This window comes from Aphelocoma coerulescens, chromosome 2 (genome assembly GCF_041296385.1).
Source record: "Aphelocoma coerulescens isolate FSJ_1873_10779 chromosome 2, UR_Acoe_1.0, whole genome shotgun sequence".
NCBI classification, from domain to species: domain Eukaryota; kingdom Metazoa; phylum Chordata; class Aves; order Passeriformes; family Corvidae; genus Aphelocoma; species Aphelocoma coerulescens.
Window position 1 is genome coordinate 60,343,961 of NC_091015.1, and position 16,084 is coordinate 60,360,044.

Consider the following 16,084-nt stretch of genomic DNA (forward strand, 5'->3'; position numbering starts at 1 on the left):
ATAACAATAAAATTAATTTATATATTGAACACTTGATTTTTTTCCCCAGTTTTTTGCCATATTTGCCTAAAAAGCAAAGAGAATTGTTTCTGAACTCAGGTTGTTTAATTTGCACAGTTCATTGCAAATTTCCTTCCACAGTTCTAACCTCAAGTCATGAAAAAATGAAATTCCTAGAAATCCCTCTTCACCTGACCAACAGAATTTCACTGCTCCTTGTTATTTTCATAAACAAAATTAAAAAAGGGGAAAAGGAATTGGGGGCAAGTGTATAGTTCTGCTTTAAAAGCCATCTCAGTTCATGAGACATTCCATGTATTCCAGTTAAATGATTAGGAGAACACATACACAATGCTGTTCAGCTTCCAAAAGCTTAACAGAAAAGTAACATCCTTTCTCAGCTGCAGCTCAGTCCTTGCTTTGGATAAACTGGAAGGCTGCAAGTAACACAAAAGGGAAGCTCAGAGGTGCTGAAGGAATGACTGAGTTGTCTCTTTCTATAGTGAGCCTCCAAGGAGCTGCCCAAATAACCTGGGAGAAGATTTATGTGTCTGACAGAAGACGTTTATAAAAAAACTGAGGCAGGAAACAGCAAAGGATTGGGAAGAGTTCACTATAACTGCTTTATTTATAAGTTTCTGGGCCAGGACCTGGAGGACTGGAAGAGATGGAGGTTTTTCCTCTAACCTCCAGTGGAAAGTGTTTTTAATATGGGCAGAATCAAGAAAATGAGTGCCACACAGCCTAACACAGAGGTGATAGATTTCTGTCCTCTTAGCTCCCTACACACATTCTGAACACATTCTGAGTGGGAAGACAGTCTGATCAGTGTACTGTCGGACACAAATGTATAAGAGCATTGGGGGAAAACAGTAACTCATGGAGGAAAGGGAAAGCTGCAGCAGCATTCCCCATTCTTAACCCTTTTCATAAGCATGACTATTACAGGTTACAAAGAGATAATCATCCCATGAGCTACAGTTTAAATCTGCCATTTATAATTTTTTTTTCATTCACATTTTTAAATGATGCAATTCACTAACTTCATGTGAGAATAACTGCTGTGATACCAGCTCGTCTTATTCCACCTGTTCACCCTCAAACCCTGAAATTTTAAGCGTTGAATAAAGTGAAGACTAGCCTTTAACCAGATATGCAGAATCCACAGAATCCACATTCACTGATCTGAACATTCTTTGAGCAAACTAAATTAACTTTAATACATTCTTTGAAAAAAAACCCACGATAATTACAATATTTTCCCTTTTTAAAATTTTTTAGAGTTTTATTGATTTTCACAAATTTTTATTATGTTTGACGTCTACTTTCTATGGGTGGATGTGGCTCTCTGTGAAGTGAATGGCAGTGACAGCTGACAGGTTTTCTGACTGATACAGTTTTCAATGTTGGGTCCATGTACATTCAAAATGTATTTATGTAAGGAGATAGATCCCTAGATCCGACTTTTATCATGCATGTTTGTGGGTATCTTGTAGTGTTTTCTTTTCTAGTACTGCAAGAAGCCTTTTTGTAGAAGAATTTATAAAGGTCTCAATTATGTGTGACGGTGTTATAAAACACAAGGAGGTAAAATGTGTGTTGAAAATCCAGGCATGTCCACTGATGTGGCCCTTTCTTTAACTCTGTTCATGAATCAGCATAGCATAAAAACTGCTTCATGACAGAAGATTATCTTGTCTGGAATGTGGTGGTATAAATTTGATATGCAGAGGATCTGTGCTGTCCTGGTATTTTGCGTGTAAGACACCACCAGCAAACCCGAACAGAATACAAAGAATACAAAGAAAGAAAGCAAAATGGAAGAAAAAATACGTTTTTCATGCCTATAACTGAGTGCAAAATCCATATTCTGTTTCTTTATAGCCTGTTCTCTCATTTTGTTTGGGAGTTCTTTGAGGCATGAGTTTGTGTGGTCAAACTTAATGGTGGGGTAGTTCCAAATACTTGCAGCTCTCTGACAGGGAGTGATATCTGCCTGCACCAGCTCATGTTGTTGTATTGCCTTGGATAGGTTTATATTTGTCCCATTCTCAAAAATGCAACAATTTAATAATTTCTGATAGAAATGAGGAGTTGGAAATAATTTCTAGACAACTTAAAGCTTCTAGTAAGACCACAGGAGATACAAGATTTTTATTCCTCAGTAACTTCAGATAGAGCAGGTACATTTTAGCAAAAATATGTATTTTTGCAGTTAGTAGCAAAAAACGCTAAGGTAAAATAGGGAGCGAAAAGAGTTGCATTCAGAAAAAAACTTGTTCAATCACTCCCAAGTAAGAACTCACTCAGAAGCAGAATATCAGCAGGGTTAGGAAACAATGGCATTTGAAACATCTGACTTGCACCTCATGTACTTATTTCAACTGAGTAGATGTATTAAAGGCTCCAAATGACATTCTTCTGATCAAGCACATTCTCATTGTCCATACAAGCAAATTTTTCTACTACACTGTCAAATTTCGCCAGATACTAGGTTAAAATATCCCCCTTTAGATTATATTTCTAGTTGAATTACATCAGAGCAGTCAGGAAAAAATAAAATTATGACCATGTAGAAGCAAGATGTTTGTTGCTATTAAAAATTCTTCAATGCGACATCCTTAGCAATGTGTTCCATATCTTTAAAATCCTGTTACAGCACATAGATGGGCTATGAGATCACTGTGTGAATCTAGGGAAGAGATGGTGCTTTAGTGCCTTTCTCCTTGTTCTGTTCAGTTCTGCATGTTTGCAGCACGTACACCACAAATACTCAGCATTTTTAACAGGCTTTTCCCTTGACATTTCTTCTTAACTGACAGTCCTAGGTGAGACAGTACAGAACAAATTCTAGGAAGGGAATGGGGGAAAACTGAGATCACAAAGAAAATAAACTAAACACACGGAAGCAGCAATGTCCACAGTGATACACAGGCACAGACAGACAGACACACACGGTCATTAAATTGACTCTGTGTCCTGCGTAAGACTTTCATTCATCATAATAATGATGTCACGAAATGTCCTCCCTCAAACAAAGCTCAAATTGTGTTTTGAAGCTGCCTTCTTTCTGGTGAGTGTATTTTGTCTGTTGAGCTTCTTCCCTTTCCTCTCTGAGATAATAGGACCCACTATCAAGAAAATGCAAGAGAAAGTTTTGTACCTTTGTGCTGGATTTGGGCAGAAGGCTGAAACCTGCTGTGCACACCACAGTGTTCCTCTCCCAGCATAACTACTTTGACAAAAACACTGTTGGGAAGAAAAAAACAGTGACAGATGATGGGATTCTTGAGTTCACGGTCAAGCCTAACAGCTGCCATGATTACCAGGATGAGGCACAAACAACCACATTCATCTGTGGTGCAAATCCATTGATGTCAGCAGAGGAAACTGGCTCTGAGAAATGTGGCTGCTCTGCTGTAGGTTTGTTTCTGAGGGAAGGGAGGGTAAGCAGTAGAAAAAAAGGCAAAGCATTAAGTAAATATGCAAATTGCAGTCTAATATGCAAAGTCTCTAGGTTTGTTGCTCCAAACACTCCAATAAATAAAAAAAGCTCTCCATTTGGCAACATATTCGCACATAACACTGTGTACTTTCCACATAAAGCTTTCCAAGTGAACTGGCTAATTATTATTATTATTTTCTCTTCTGCTGTTAGAAAAGCACCTTCCACAAAAACAAGAGCCTTGTTTAGTTGATCTCTCTTTGAGGATTTATATATCGGATTAATTAGCAGTTGGAACAGGACTCACTCCCTCTCACAGCTTCCGTTCTCCCATTAACAGTCTGTGGCTTGGTGCTAAATCTCAGAAGACAGTCCTGCTATTTACTGTTCTGTTTAGTGTGGGATTGCTAATTCTTATCTATTTAAAAACAACTGATGATGTCAGGACAGTCACGAAGCAAAGGCAGTTTGTAATGACTAGTCATAATGTCACTGCTGATCCTAACACTTTTGTAAACTAATCATCTTTCTTTTTATTTCATTCCTAAGCATTAAAGCCCTATAAAAGAATAATTAGTATGATAGTTTTGGGAGAATAACATCTTTTTTATTTGTATTGCTAATTTTGTTAACTACAGTCTTAATTTGGAAATAATTTGCTGAAGGTCTTTTTTGCATATTGTTGTCCCTCAGTGTGTGCTTAATTCTTCAAAAATGATTCTGCATTACAGAGGGGCCATTTTAGCATTCCTAAGTGGTCACACTGCTCTTGCCCCCAGTTCGTACCCAACCCAGACTGAAATATGTCACTGACTTGACTAAACCATACTTCCCTTTGCCTTCAAGGCATCTGTGTGAGGATAAGCCAGTACCCAGATGAAATTACTTTAACTGCAGCAGGATCAGACTAAAACTGCTCAGATGGATGGGTTTTCAGCCACTGGGAGCTGGCAGAAGGGGGTTTTACCCCTCGCGTGCCAACACAGAGAAGTCCGGAGGTCAATGCTGAAACCCCTCTGGAAGGCAGCACTCCAACACACAATGAAAACGGGGCAGAGCTCCTCACCCAAAAGGGGCTGTATCCTTCTGTTGCTGTTCAGCAGGCACGCAGGCAAAGAAGTAAAGAGAGGGGACTCTCCGTATGTGTTCCACGCAGGTTTAGTCCCCTGAAAAGACAGGGACAAAGAGATCAATTGATAGGAGAGTCCAGGGATCTTATACTGGGTACAGAATAGGTGGGGAAAGGGATCTCAGCCAATGGGATAGAGACAAGCAGGGGGGATTGACAGGAAGGGAACCAATGGGAACAAAACTTAGGAGGGACTCAGGGAAGCATCCAATGGGGCGTCGAGGAACAAAGAACTTTCTAGAACTAATACATATTAAAGAAGGAAAATGAATATACATAACTTCATACATAAAACAAGATAGACAAAATATTCACCAATCAGGGGAAAACATGCAAAAGACAAAACAAGGGAATCATGGGTTCTCACCGTGACTGTAAGTTACATGCTAAACTTGGGTTGCTCACCACCACAGCTGGTTGTCTGAGTTTTCTTCAGGAGAAAGAATGGCCGGAGTCACTTGAACTGCCATACTCAGACCTGAGAAAATGCACATAAAGCTGAGCAGGAGACATCATATCCTGCCTCCATTTTTGAGGATCAGTGTCTGATGGTGGCATACAGCCTGACAGGCTGCCAGAGGAGCTGTAACAGCAGCTCAGCAAGAGCTGTTGCACATGCTGCACTCTGCAGTAGGATTCTCCAGGCAGTTCCACAAGCTGCAGCGAGCTTTCCTCAGCAGCAGGGACAGAGCATGTCTTCAGAGCATACTTGAGCAGCATATTTCTGGGCCAGCTGGTTCCTGGGGATGCCCCCTTGGCACCTGAGCTTCAGGTGACACAGTTGGCTTGTACCCAGCCTGCTCACAGGGCTTGCGGAGAAGCGCTGGTCTGCCTCCTGCACCACTCTAAGGAATCCCATTCTTAAAGCTTTAAAAACTGCAGAGGTTGCAGTCAGATGCTGGGTGAGTCATTTTCTTTCCTTTCCCTCATTTTCCCCATCAGAAATGATAATATTCTCCTCTGGCAAAATTACAGAGGGAGGATTCAGAAGACAATGCCCCTTTCCAAAAGCCAGCCACGATAACAAGAAACTTAGACATCCCAGGTGCATTGAACTGAATGTTAGGGGATTTCCAGACAATTGCACTTCCAGCTTCAGCTCTATCCAAGGAGAACATTTAACACAGATAAAGAGTAGGATTCATATTTGATTTTGCTTATATCAACAAAACGTAAGATCCAAACCCAGTTCATTACAGTTAATTGCAGAAGTTGCACTGACTTCAAATTGGATGCCAAATTGAATGCCTAATGAAAGACTTAATAATCTGCATTTTAAACATGGCACTGGATACCTGTCCTGTGCAGAGATGCAGAAATTTTAATCTCAGAAGATATATTTGCACTTGGCTATATATCACCTTTAATTAAATTTCACCCAAGAGATTTTTTTTTCTGTACTTTTTTTTCAATTTAAAGACAAAAACAAAAGCTCTTTCAAGAACTAAAGATCTGACCTTTTTTGAGGGCTGCTTACATTGTGCGAATTACGTTCTTCCATAGATTTTTATTAACTGTAATGATAAAATCTTGTGAATATCTCATAACCAATATGAGGTTATTAGTCTTTACTCAAAACTTTAAACTGCTCCTATTTTTAGTAGTCTAGGGCCTGTCTGTTAGCCAACAGTTGGGAACATATATAATGTTTGAAAGTATTCCTGTACTCAGTTTGACCAAGAGGGGAAGATTATGGGCCACGTTTTAAGAATCTTTTGGTCCCAATGAATTGTCAAAAATTTTTGGTCTTTCAAAATCCAGTTTCCAGCAGGAAACTGATTATCATGGATGAATGGTAAAAAATATACACTTATACATCTAAGTGGGCTTTGTACGTATTTTGAAGTCTGCCTTATTTTGTTTTTGTTTGCAGCTGGAAGAGGGGACAAGAAGGGCCTTATTGAAGGCCTTATTTTTAGAATGAACTGATTAACCACATAACAGACCTTAACAGTTTAAAACCATGTTGTACATCCACTTTTATTATTATCTCAGCCTTTCTACAGCCAGCCCATTTCCTGCAGCCTTCCATTAGAAGCTGAAGTGTTTTCCTGATATTCCTTTCTTTCCCATTCTGTGATTCTGTGATTCTGTGATGCTGTGATTCTGTGATTCTGTGATGTGTTCAGTATCCTACTTATTTGGTCTAATATTTTCCTTCTTGTTTTCTCTTCTAGACACTTGTCACCACAACAGTAGTAACTTTCTACTAATCTGATAGGTAAATAGCTAAACTGTTTATGGAGATTTCTTTAATTTACTAGCAAGTTTGATATTTTGCAAATCCTTCTGAGTTTGTCTGAGAAGAAAAATAATCCAAACATTATTAATAATCCAATAAATAATGAACTACTTCTGGAATCCAGCTGGAAATTTTTAAGGAAATTTCAGAAGAATTTAAAAAGAAAGAAATCAGATTTGCAAAATGGGTCATTAAAGCTATATCTACCTCCTATGGCAGGAAAAAAAATATGTTTGTCTAAAATAAATCATCCATCTTTATCTGCTCCTGATTTGCACTACATCAGGTGCAATCTCCTTTGTAGTCTGCTTCCAGACTCTGCCCATTATTGTTTCTTTTTAATTTCCTACTTAAAAAAAACAGTGATGATTTTCCAATAATAATCACCTTATCTGCAGGTCAGATTTAGCATATGCATTCCATTATTACCATGCCCAAAGAAACTGCTCTCACTACTATTCAGTAATAACCTGCTTTACAGTGGTTCAAGTTCATTGATGACTGGGCTCTTTCATAGATACCCGTGAGAGTTCTGTGTCATGTAGATATTTTGATACAGAGAAAACTGCAAGTAGATTTAAGGCTCCCTGAGAAATGGAGACAACATGAAAATTCACAGAGATCTAGTAGTATTATTTGACAACCAATCTGAAATACAGCAAGAGAACCCAAAAGCATCCCTTTTCAAGTGACATTCTCAGAGCAACTTTCACATTGTGCTGTGCTGTAAATCTTCAATGTCCCAGTATTAAATTTCTGCAGTGGGATTAAACATGTGCATCAAGAAACAGTTTCCAAGCAACATCAAGACCCCCATCATGAACACACCCCATTCAACCTTGAGTGGACAGACAGGCAGACAAGAACCAGTTTTCCTACTGGGACATGTTGTGACATTTGTCTCAAGGATGTGTATGGTCTCTTCAACTCTCAGGTGCACCAAGTAGCACAGCTACCTTCCATACACACAGCCTAGCTAGAAGGGAGTACAACAGCTGTAAATGGTAACCCTTTTCTACTCCCTTGTCACACCCAGTCCAGTCACACACACACCAAAATTTTTTATCTTAACAGGTACAATCCTTTTGCCCTTTTTGCCTTTTACAGGGCAAAAATAAACTCTGCAGTTCTGTATGGCATGCACTGAATTTCCCTCCCAACTTCTCTGCCTGGTACTGAACTGAGTTTAACTCACGAGGATATGAACATCTTTCCCTCAAGAAAAATTGTCTTTCCCACTGAAGTTTCAAAGAACATTATTTCTTTGTACACTGTAATCTCTCTGCATTACTGAGAGAAAATCACTTCCTGACATGTCTTACAAGAGTTATTTCCTCACCCATGATGTTTACCAATGGTATTGAAATCTCAAAACACTATTTTCATGGCTTATAGATACATTACCAGCTAACTGCATGAGAGGCTTTCCCTTACAGAGAAATTACCTTGCCAGAAATCAAAGTTAATGTCATCAAGTAGCATTAAGTGGTTGATCAACTGTTTGTAGCTGTGATGCTGTGATCTCATCAGTCACAACCCATCACAATTCACTAATGATAATTTGATTCACAAAGCCCAGCTAGTTCAACTGGGAGCGTACTTTGGATTTTGTTGGACAAAGCAGGTTGCACCAAAACAATTAACTTGAAATTTATTTATTGGCATATATGTGATTGAAAAAAAAAACAAAAAACCACTCACTTTGATACAGAGAAGGAGGCAGAGACTCTCAGAAGACAGAGACTGTGCAGGGAAGTCACAAAACAATCTCATTTCAATTACTGTATCATCACTTGTATCATGACTCTTCAAATCCACGTTGTTAAAGATATGCATTTACTACAGTAGTGTCAAATCTCTTGTAATTATGTTGCCTTTGCATTGCTCATAGGTACCACAGGTTTTTACTTTGCTAAAAAATTACTTCAGGAGCCATACACTAAACTTAATGAGACACAGTCTGCTCTAGCCACCAACTTCTGGCAGACCTTATCAAGGTATATTCCTTTTTCACTACCTATTGGAAAAAAAATCAGAAGTGGTAGATGAAAGAGTACTTAATAAGCACTATGTAATAACTTCTCCGCACAGGAAGGACTCCAAATTGAAAGAACATGTGGAAAACCTTAAAGGTGGACACAACTGCATGCAGTAGAAAAGGGGAAGATGGAAAGGGATAGGAAGACAAGGAGGAAATAGGCCAAAGAAATGGAGATGGGGAAATAAACAGCAAAAAATATGTGAGTCACCATAATTCTTGTTATGATTTACACTGGTCTATAGATTTCCATGTTGAAGACACTCTGTTTTTCAGGCTCTCCTGCCACAACAAAAAGTATTAGAATTTTTGGAGAATAATGTAAATATTCGTAAAGTAAAAGCAGTTTGTGAGAAAAGTCCTGTTCTGAAATATCTGATTCAAAAATATTATAAAAAATTGTCCCATTTTGACTTCTGAGCATTCAATTGTGCAAACTAATATGTGTGTATATTAAAAATATATATGTTCACACACATTTTCTAATTAACTGTTTATGAACATTTAAAGATTTAGGTTTTTGTTCACAGACAAGCTGAGGACATTTTTTTCAGGAAATCATTTATTCTCATAAAATGGAGAAACTTTCTTCATTCTTGTGTAAATAGCAAAAGAACAAACAGATACTATTAGGAATCTCTGGAGCAGTGTTCTGGTGTTATCTACTATCAATTCCCAGCTCAGAGGTACCAAGACCGGCTGGGAAGGCTGTAGCTTCTGCAACTAGCACCAGCCATCAAGGTGTGCGGGTTTGTGTTGCATTACAGTGGTGAAAATATGCCTTCTTCCCTAAGTTCCTCTGCTCTCCCTCCCAAAGTCCATGAAGGCTCTACTCATGTTTGCATTTCCTACAGGGTTCCTAAACTGCATTTTAGAATTTCTCCATCAAACCTCTGTTCAGCTATTATACAGACATAATTAATAAAGCATTTTAACCAACAGAAAGCTCATTCATGAATTTGTCTTGATAAGCTTCATCTCAGTGTTCTGAGATGACTGAAATGAGAGGTCAAACGGTATCTTGGAAGAAGAAAGTGTCATTTACTGCAACTATCTGCAACATAAAGGATTTTAAATTTCATGATAAAGCTATGCAAGAAGCATGAGAAGCAGCAATGCAGTCAAAATTAAATTTTTCTTATTAATAGGAAAGTACATTAATGTGCATTTGTCCCCAATATTTACCCTGCTTTAATTGTTTTACTGAAATATAAAGGCATGTGTTTCTAATTACATGGAGATAACTGCTGTTCACACTACAGGGATCCTTTGTTTAAAAGCAATACTTGCCATTCTTTAAAGAATGTCGGAGAAATAATTTAGAAAGAACAAAGTCGTGAACTTTTGTTCAGTCAAAGCAGTGAGTAACTTTAAAAATAATGCAGCTTACTTTTTTTGTTCAGTTTAAAATTGATTTAAAATTTTAGATTTATTTTAATATGTCTGATGAAATTGTCCTGTCTTTAACTCACAGCTGTATTTATTTTAGCATGTGAAATTCAATAATAGCTTAAAAAATTATATAATAATTATGAAAGAATTAAAGCAGGTGTATATGTATCATGAAAGAGTGTAAAAAATGTGTCTTTTAATAGCAGCTTCTAATAGGGCATGTTGTCCATGGTAATAGCATTAAATTCTGTACGTAGGTGGATCCAAATACAGCAAATTGTTACTATTTCTCTTTGAAGAAAAAAATCACATCAGCTTGAACTTCATGGTTTTATTTCCTTTCTCTGTTCAGTTAATGGTGTCAAGCAGCCACATACAGTTAACAGCAATAAAGCAAATATTTGCTCCACTTCAAATGAAAATAGTCAGATGCAGTTATCAAAGGCATTAATATGTATTTAATGAGTTCACAGAAATACCCCCTGGTTTTCCAAGAGATGTGAAAACTGTCATAGTAAAAACTTTCTCCAAACTATGATCTGCCCAGAACAAACAAGACATCCCCTGATTTAGTGAAAATTTCACTGTCTACAGCATTAATGTGAGAATGCTCACAAAACATAATCCCCTCAGTACCTGCACATTACTGAGACTACAGAGATAAAGTCAGTTTTATGATTTTGAAAAATAACTGGCAGCACTGAAGAATGAACCAACCAATTATGCCCTGAAGCAACCAGTGTGACTTTGAATAGAAATAAGGCATTGTAAGGTTATTTAATACAATATTTCAAAGAGAGTGTGACGATTTTCTCATATTCTGCATGTAGTCAGTGTTTTCTTTGTACAGTGCAGGATATTGTGCTTAAATAATTGTTGACATTTTATGCACATGGTGCATATATTCTGGAATATAATAAAGATTAAAGGAGTTTCCTGGGCCGCTGGAGACATTATGTGTCATTGATAGAATGCCAGAAAAGAGAAAGCACCAACAAACCAAGCTCACAGAAAGTGTTCTATAGCTAATAACAACTGTTCTCCTGTCACCTCAAGATGAGAGGAAGGTTAGAGCACAAAAAAATCCTGTCTACATTCTAGCTGAGGGACTCTTAGGAAGTCTGCTCTTTATACTCTGGCCCCTTCTGCCAATCTTGATTAGTGATCTCCAAGAATACAATGACAGCTCTGCAGATTTTCCATCCATAGGTAATGTTGCCAGAAATATTCTCACTCATCAATATATTGTTTTGCTAAAATATCCATATTAATTTTCAATAAGAGTTTCTTTGTTTTTTAATAGAGCTCATATGTGGATATCATCTATTGCAGTGACACCCTGAACTTCTGTATTTAGGAAGGAATAGTCTATTGGTAGACAGGACTGTGGAACACACTGCTTAGATGCCCTCTTTCCTGAAGAATATCAGTTCAGTCAAATGGATTTACACATTTTTAAAGTCAGAAGGGAACATTAGGATAAACTAATCTGAAATTGTGTTAACAAGAAACATTTCTGTATGTAGCACATATAAAAATGGGCTGATAATGCTAGAAGTAATCACCACCATTTAGAATTTTCTCTGTCAAGTATCAAGTAACATGGCATCAGCTCTGAGGATAGAGAATCATTCATATTTTGTTGAAGGGAAATAAACACATGGATACATAAATACACATGGACCTTGGATATAGCACAGCACATAGATTTATGTTGTCACCTAACCAGATTTAAGAAATACCTAGTTGCCACATCCATTTCAATGCTCACTCTACAGAATCCCATTGCCAGTCAAAGCAATGGATATGGATATGAATATGGATATGTACCAACCATCTCTTTGAAAGATGATGGTTAAATATCTGAGCATCTGACACAACTGCTCTGTCATGTGCTTCTTTAAATTCCAGTACTGAAGAACAGCATGGACTTTGTAACACATTTTCCCACTACTGTTCCCAAAATGAAGCAAAAGGATCACATTTACTCAGAGCCCAGTACCGTTGCATAGCCTCGTCTTAGAGTTCCTTCAGCTCCCCAGTTCCCAGTGCTTGGATATTTCCCTCCAGAAAGGAAAAGCCACCACTTCCTACTAAGCAGGTTATAAAAGTAGTTTACTTTAAAATGGTGGTATTATCCCTGCTTCTGAAAGTAGAAAGCAACCTTAGAGTGAGAAATGCACAATACAGTTGTTCAAATACAACACCTTGGAAACCACAGTGGGTAGTCAGGGAAGTTAAGAGAGCCACAAGAATGCCCTTGCTGAGGGCTACATCTCCCTCTTTCTATTCAAAAAGAGCTGTTCCAAAACCAGGCAGAATAACTGGGATTCAGAGAAGTCTTTCATGACACTTTTACCTTGTTAGTTAAATAGATCTATGAATCCACACTGGTATCACTACCCTTGGGCTGTGGCAGCCCTGGGATTTCTAGGGAAGGTAGTAAAGCCCAAAGATGCAGTGTATAATTTTCACCTAAACTTCTCAGGACCGGAGGGAAGAGCACATCTTCTGCAATGAATTTTCTTTACATTTTTTTTATGTGGGAGGCCAGAAGGGAGAGTGATAAGGAATCTAGTTGCAGGGCTTGGCAGTGAAACAGAAAAAAAGACAGCAGTTTTGGTGGTAATTTTAGTTCACTTAGCCAGATAATGTTTCCATGATTCTCTACAACTACTTCCCTTTTCACACCATTGAGTTTTTCTAGTCTCTGATGTCTACTTTTCTCTCAAAGTAAAGATGTAACAAGTACCTTCTATATTGTCCTATAAGCAAGGGAGACAGGACTACAGAACTAGCTATTTTCCCACTAAATGGAGAAGGACAAAGATTCATGTCCAGGTTTCCCTGTGTCTTAACTGGAGAGGGCAGATTCAGTCTGCAGTGGTTTCTGTGTTATTCTGTCCAAAGGTTACCTTTTTATACTTCTTCAGTTTAACCTTTCTCATCCCCTCCTCTCATTTCAGTCCCTGAAAGTAAGACTTGTTTTTGAAAAGGATTTTCTGTTCTGTTTTATTTCTTCATTCAATCTGCATAACCCTAGTGAGATTAGAAATTTAACTTAGTCCCCCATTAGTCCTAAACTCAGTGCATCATAGGTTTGTTGAGTTGGGATGGATGCATTTCTCATCACTTAATTAATGTCTCAGAACTGCATTTCTCATCTTCTGCATTAAGGATTTCTTCTCTGTTTCTCGTTTTTTGCTTTTCATGAGCCCTAAAGTTACCATCCATTAAAAATATAAAAAAATAGAATCAAAGAATCACAGAATCATTTAGGTTGGAAAAGACCTTTGAGATCACTGAGTCCAGCCTTTGATCACCACTTTGTCAGCTAGACCATGGCACTACCATATGCTTCTTGAACACCACCAAGGATGATGACTTCACCACCTGCCTGGGCAGTCCATTCCAAAGTTTAACAACCCTTTCCATGAAGAAGTTATTCCTGATGTTCAGCCTGAACCTTCTCTGGCACAACTTAAGGCTATGTCCTCTCATCTTAAGAGGTATTAAGTATCTCAGCCTTTTCCTCATCCTTGGTGACTATGTTCCCCTCTGCGTCCAATAAAGATGGATATTTTCCTTGGCCCTCCTTCTGTTGGTAACATATTTATAAAAGCACTTATTATCTTTCACAGCAGTGGCCAGATTGAATTCTAGTTTAACTTCCACCTTTCTAATTTTCTTTCTACATGACATAATGGCATCCTTATACTCTTCCTGAGTTTCCTATCCCTTCTTCCAAAAGTCATAAACCCTCTTTTTTCCCCTGAGTTCCTGTGAGAGCCAGGCTGGTCTTCTTACCCAATAGCTCCTGTTTCAGCACTTAGGGCTGGCCTGCTCCTGCACCTTTAAATCCTAACTTTTTAATAGCCCTATCTTAATGTATATGTTTTTTTAAATTTACAGGCAATTAAATTTTCATTCTTAACACTTTCAGTCAAGAAAATTGGTGGTCATCTGTGTAAGAGAATCAATGTTATGTTATATTATTAATCAATGTGTACTAAATAACTGAGAACTCAACTTTCCGGTTAAATGAGACTGCATGAGCTGGCTGCTAAATGATTTTCTTGCACAATGTTAAGGTAAATACACTCTTTCCTAGGCCTAGAAAAAGAGTTAAAAGTTGAGTGGGTTGTTTTAACACAGACTGCTAAACAAAGCTAATTTTGAAAGATTGGATGTGCCAAATGTGAAATGAATACTAGCATAACCAAACTGGGACTCGGCTTAGAGATACAACAGTTTCCAGTGGCTTCCAATGCCATTTCAGCACAAAACTGATCCTGCCTTTTTCCTTTAACTTTCACACGTCCAGGTGTGTCTGTTTAAAAAGTTCTCATCCAGACATTTTCAAACTACAAACTATTCCATATTAAGTGTACACATATAGTAAAGATACTGAAATAACAAAAAAATAACATAACTATACATTGAAATACTAGTAAAACGCATACTATTTTTTTTTTCAAAATGAAAAACTTTTTCAAAATGAAAAACATGGCATTTTAGTATCTTTACATCACAAGAAAATGATTTCCTATATAAATGTATGCAATCAAGAAATGTTCAGGCAATGGCATTGCTCCATTGGCTCAACATCCCTAAATACATTATAATTTAGGTCTTAAGGTTTAATTAGCAGAATACAGTTTGGGCAAATGAACAGCATGGAGGTGCCAAAACATGAAATCCTAAAAATAGGAACCCATAAATCTTCCCGCTGCGGTGCACATATGCAGCTGTACAGTATCTGATGGATTGAAAACTCTGCCTGAGAACAGCATTAAGATTCACAGCAGCAGAGGAACTCAACTGAACAAATTTCATAGGGCAGCAGGAATTTATCATGTTTGTTCTGTCAATGTAACTCACATCTCACTCGCTAAACCCCATAAAGGAGCACAGGAAACAAAGAGAGAAAGGCAGAGGAGAGGAAATGGAGTGATATCAAACAGGGATTTTTTAAAGAGATTTATACATAAGCTACTTTGAGATCACATTGCTTCTTGAGAAAGAAAGAAAATGTAAAATAAAAGAACCATTAACTAGTATATTGTTTTTATTTTGCACTGTGTTTCATGACATAGTGCTTTTTTGAGGTGCTCTGTCAAAATACCAATTCCCAAACCTTTTCAAAGGAGTGCATACTGTATTTCCACTTGAAGAGAAGTAGATCATAAACCCATAAGGTGAGCTCCTACAGCAATCACTTTGACAGTTCTTAGGACAGTAGCCAACAGAAATGTTTTCTTCAGAAAAAGGATATAAAATGAGTCCATCCAATTTTTCTGTTCTTGTTTGGCCTTTGTTTAAATCACAGAGCCTAAAAAGCAGTCTTCCTTTCTGGACAGGATGGATTTCCCCTGTGTGATTGGCAAGAAGAGGTATGAAAAATCATACCTTGATTGGCTTCAGGATCATGATATAAACCAAAGCTCAGAAGAGTCCAAGAGAGAGAATTTTCTTCCACCACACCCATCTGAAGATGGAAAGTAAGCATCTCTGGTCAGCCTAATTTACCCAGGTGACAATATTGTTTCTACTATGAATTCTACCAGCTAGGTTTCATCACTGGGGGTAAAACTTGTTTTGGAGGTGTAAAGGTGAGAGAGAACTGCTGGTATTGAACTCCAAAGGATGTCTGGGGACATGTACAGAATACGCCATGGAGTAAATGCCTTAAAGATTATGAGTAACAAATAAGACTTAGTATCAAACTCTAGATCAGTATAACGCTGTGGATTGACTCTTTGGAGCACAGTGTCCTAGGAAATATTCAAATCACATCTGTGTAGACAGAGGCTCCCGAAGGTGGTTGTTCATTGAAAT

The 16,084-nt window shown here is 37.8% G+C and overlaps 1 long non-coding RNA gene across 1 annotated transcript; it reads right to left on the bottom strand.

Moving 5' to 3' along the window:
* Positions 1–1,443: 1,443 nt before the first annotated feature.
* On the bottom strand, positions 1,444–4,629 carry LOC138105756 (uncharacterized). Its single transcript, XR_011148664.1, has 3 exons — positions 4,512–4,629; positions 3,164–3,249; positions 1,444–2,824 (listed from the first exon to the last, which is right to left on the bottom strand). It is a non-coding gene; the product is annotated as an uncharacterized lncRNA (long non-coding RNA).
* Between the last annotated feature and the right edge of the window lie 11,455 nt (positions 4,630–16,084).